Consider the following 5,118-nt stretch of genomic DNA (forward strand, 5'->3'; position numbering starts at 1 on the left):
CTAATCTGTAAATTTTCTGTAGTTCTGACAGAAATCCATTAGATGATTTTTATAGAACTTGAAAAGTGGATCCTAAAATTCATATTTTTAAAAAATGTGGAAAATACATATTGAACACATGAGAATAAATTTAGACTATCTTTGCCATGAATGTATGGAAGATTTTTTTTAAGCACAAAAGTTTTATGAAAACTAATAAAATGAGGTAAAAAAGTAAATAAATAGGAAAAGCAATAATCTGACTACACTTCATAAGAACAAAATTTCACGAGAACAAAAGGTGAGCAATGGAATAGAAGAAATATTTGGATCCTGTTGACAGGTGAATGGAACACAAATTGTTCTGTATCTGTACACTGAAATAACTCTCAGCAAAAAGATGGACTTAACTATTGATACTTGCGACAGCACAGATGATGCTCACAGTAATTATGTTGAGATAAAAAAGGAGAGCAAAATACAGCAGAGAATGAATACTGCCGGATTTAATTTTTATAAAGTTCTAGAAAATGCAAATTATTCTTCAGTCACAATTATTCTACCCCTGCCAATGGTAGTCTTAGGCAGGGGGCAGGGAAGGAGAGGCACAGAGGAAACTAAGTCACAAAGAAAGTTTTGAGATTGATGAATGTGCTTATTATGGTGACTGTGATTATACGTGTATGTACATATGTATCTCAAAATTTATCAACTAACACTTTATATATGTGCATTTTAATGTATATCAGTATATCTCAATAAAACTATAATTAACAAAGAAACTGTGTACTCAATGTCAGTTAACTGTTATCTTTTCTGTATTTGTAGAAAATATAAGGTTTGCACTAAAGGACAAAATACATTTTTTAAGTCCTGTGAAGACAAAAGTCATCAGGTGACATGGAATTAGAGCTGAGAAGTTGCAAATTTTGAAAATTAAAACAAGTAAATAATTTTGTAAGAGGAAGATATGGGTAATAGGAGACAGTTTTTGAAAAATATTGGTATATGTGAAAGAATGAAGAGGGAACAAAGGGCATGCAATTTCACTTGTTCATACATTAGGGAATTGACTAAAATCCTTAATTTTCTCACCTGAAAATGGAATAATACTACACTGTAATTTTTGTTAAAATTAATTAACATGTATTTATCAGTTTAATATCTCTGTTACATTATAATCTTGCATAAAACAGGTTTTCACCATCTAATATGAATGTGTCATTTATATAAAAACATTTGTTGTTTAATTGTTTATGTAGGTCAGCCATTATGAATATTTCCTTGTGTAGAGTTACATTTATAAATTAAATTAATTTTACTGGTAAGGCAGTTTGTTTTATAAGAGACCCCGTGTTTCAGTGCTCTTCATCATGCAAAAAAAGTGAGTTTTAAACAGTTTTAAGCTTAAAGGAGTTTCCTTTGATCAGTAAGTTTTCCAAATAAAGTCATATTCTTTACCTCAAAAGTAGTTTTCTTCAATGAATTGTTAAGAAACTGGAATCTCATTTTATTAATTAGAGGATCATTAGATTATTAAGCACATTGCTATCAGAACTATAGTCATGAATGGATGTGAGAGTTGGACCGTAAAAGAGGCTTAGTGCTTAAAAATCGATGCTTTAGAACTGTGGTGGAGCCTGACGGGCTACAGTCCATGGGGCTGCAAAAGAATCAGATACGACTGAGTGACTACACAACAACAAGAACACAAAAATTATTTTGAAAAAGGAGAGTGTGAACTAATTTCCATTTTAAGAGAATGATTCCGCCTACACTAGAGAAAACAGAATGTAGGGGTAGAGGAATGGAAGTAGGAAATCAAGAGGATATTATAGTAATTTAAATAAGAGTGGAGGAGTCTGAGATCATTGTGAATGCAACGAGAAGTTGGGATTCCTGACACACTTGGGTATACAGATGTGTAGGATTTGGGGAAAGATTAGAATTAAGGATAAATCCACAAATTATAGCCCAAGAGGCTGGAGCATGATCGAGATGTTATTGAGATGTCGAAGACTTTGGATTTATCAGGTCTTGGTAGGCACCCATCAGGAAAGCCAGCAAACTGGAAGCTTCCATTCTATGGAGTCAGTGCTAAGTGCCTTACATGGAATGAGTTAACAGATATAGAAGAGAGAACAAGGCATAATTCCAGCCTCCCTGAGAATTCCAGCCTCCCTGAGAATTTCAGCCAAGTGGGCTTTAGGCTGATTAATTATCAGATTGGGCACTCTCTAACCTAAAAGGAAATTGTCTGTGAGGGCCTTGTGCATACCTTCTGTAACATCCCCAGATCTTGGAATATGAAAATGTGGACAGTGAAATGTGAGTTGTTTCAAATAAATTAGCTCTCTTGACCTGAAAATGTAGCATAATTATGAAGTAACAGAATTCATGACTAATAGTAAACAACAAGAAAGTGTAATAGGAAGTTAAGAGAATAAATTTCCCCAAGTGCTTTATATCCTTTATTTTATGTATTCAAGTATTAGAGCTAAAGATATCATTTCCCAAGCTAGGCTGCTCACTGAGCCGATATTGACCTCATCTTTGTGATTTGGCTGGAGGTGCTCCATTCTTATAACATCATGGCAGAGTATTGGCAACAGATTGGACTCAGCTACCTCAGGTACTCCCAGATTTGTGCAAAAGCCATGAGAGATACACTGAAGACAGAATTCAAAGCAAATGCCGAGAAGACTTCTGGCAGCAGCATAAAAGTTGTAAAAGTCAAAAAGGAATAATCTGCCCTGACTTAACTTGAATGCTATGTTTTCAAAGTGAAGATGTGTAAGCACATGTTATGGCAGATTGAAAATTATCTCACTTCATGAAGAGAAAAATACCTGTCTTTTTCATAGACTGACATTGCCAGTAATTTGAAGTATGGCTCAAAAATACATCATTTCACAAGTGTTTAAATAAATGCATGATATAAGAAAACATAATAGTAAGTGAAATTAAGACTTTGAGAAAGTATTCCTGTCTTTGATGTTGATTAAGCTTTGCAGTCATATCTGTTTTCTGAAGAACTTAGACTAAATGAACTAAGGGTTTGACAACTACTGTCTTTTAAAACATTACTTTTTTACTTTATGGAAGAAATCTAAGACTATAGTATATTTTTTGGAATATAAAGAAAAACACAGAAAAACTCCAAAATAGAAAAAAAATTGTGTTTAATATTTTCTCTCAAAATTAGACACAGCTAATATTTTGGTGTTTGTTCTAAGACAACATGTAAAAATGCATATTTTCAAATAAATGTAAACACACTTATGTTAACATTTGCCAATTTCCATCAGAGATAATTAGTATAAAAGAAAGATATATGTTATATACACTACTATGTATAAAACAGGTAACTAACGAGAACCTACCGTATAGCACAGCAATTCTACTCTAAGTTGTGTGATGATCTAAATAGGAAGGCAATCTAAAAAAGAGTGGATATATGTATACATATAAATGATTTACTTTGCTGCACCATGAAAACAACACATTTTAGAACAACTGTACTCCAATAAAAGTTAATTTAAAAAGAAGAAAGATGTATGTGGGACCACATATTGATGAAGAAAGATGAATATTAAAGAAAAAGAAAATAACCAAATGTTGTTTTCAAAAGCACATTCACACTTAGGATTGTAAAATCAGATCAGATCAGATCAGTCGCACAGTCATGTCCGACTCTTTGTGACCCCATGAATTGCAGCATGCCAGGCCTCCCTGTCCATCACCAACTCCCGGAATTCACTCAGACTCACATCCATCGAGTCAGTGATGCCATCCAGCCATCTCATCCTCTGTCGTCCTCTTCTCCTCTTGCCCCCAATCCCTCCCAGCATCAGAGTCTTTTCCAATGAGGCAACTCTTTGCATAAGGTGGCCAAAGTACTGGAGTTTCAGCTTTAGCATCATTCCTTCCAAAGAAATCCCAGGGCTGATCTCCTTCAGAATGGACTGGTTGGATCTCCTTGCAGTCCAAGGGACTCTCAAGAGTCTTCTCCAACACCACAGTTCAAAAGCATCAATTCTTTGGCTCTCAGCCTTCCTCACAGTCCAACTCTCACATCCATACATGTCCACTGGAAAAACCATAGCCTTGACTAGATGGACCTTTGTTGGCAAAGTAATGTCTCTGCTTTTGTTTTTGTTTTTTTTAATTTTATTTTATTTTTAAAATTTACATAATTGTATTAGTTTTGCCAAATATCAAAATGAATCCGCCACAGGTATACATGTGTTCCCCATCCTGAACCCTCCTCCCTCCCCATACCATCTCTCTGGGTCGTCCCAGTGCACTAGCCCCAAGCATCCGGTATCGTGCATCAAACCTGGACTGGCAACTCGTTTCTTACATGATATTTTACATGTTTCAATGTCATTCTCCCAAATCTTCCCACCCTCTCCCTCTCCCACAGAGTCCATAAGACTGTTCTATACATCAGTGTCTCTTTTGCTGTCTCGTACACAGGGTTATTGTTACCATCTTTCTAAATTCCATATATATGCGTTAGTATACTGTATTGATGTTTTTCCTTCTGGCTTACTTCACTCTGTATAATAGGCTCCAGTTTCATCCACCTCATTAGAACTGATTCAAATGTATTCTTTTTCATGGCTGAGTAATACTCCATTGTCTATATGTCTGCTTTTGAATATGCTATCTATGTTGGTCATAACTTTCCTTCCAAGGAGTAAGTGTCTTTTAATTTCATGGATTATAAAATAGGTATTTGTAATTCAACTTTTCTTGTAGTAATTAACAAGTCACTGAATTAGCTAATCTGGTTCTATTGTGTTTCCTATGTGCCTAACACTATACTTGATATTTAAATAAAGCAAAGGCATGGATTTTTCCCTGGAAGAATTTAGTGTTTAGCTGAAAAATATATAGCTTACCTTCACAAACAAAAATGTCTATCGACATAGAAGAGTATATCTCTAAAATCAAAATAAGGTAATAGTCAAAATAATATTCAACTAATATTCACTAGCTGAATATTTTATTTTCTTACAGAATTTTTTGACACACATGACATGCTTTAAGTGAGAGAAAATTCAGTGCTCTGTCTATGTATCCTATTAGTATCGACTTTTTACATAAGATTTTAAAATGTATGCTTTGTATTGG

The 5,118-nt window shown here is 34.3% G+C and overlaps 1 pseudogene; it reads left to right on the forward strand.

Moving 5' to 3' along the window:
- The first annotated feature begins 2,570 nt into the window (after nt 1-2,570).
- On the forward strand, nt 2,571-2,726 carry LOC147375671 (ATP synthase F(1) complex subunit epsilon, mitochondrial pseudogene; annotated as a pseudogene).
- Nucleotides 2,727-5,118: the final 2,392 nt, after the last annotated feature.

This window comes from Bos grunniens, chromosome 3 (genome assembly GCF_055505025.1).
Source record: "Bos grunniens cultivar Pamir isolate PY7600 chromosome 3, Bosgru_T2T1.0, whole genome shotgun sequence".
In the NCBI taxonomy this organism is placed as follows: Eukaryota; Metazoa; Chordata; class Mammalia; order Artiodactyla; family Bovidae; genus Bos; species Bos grunniens.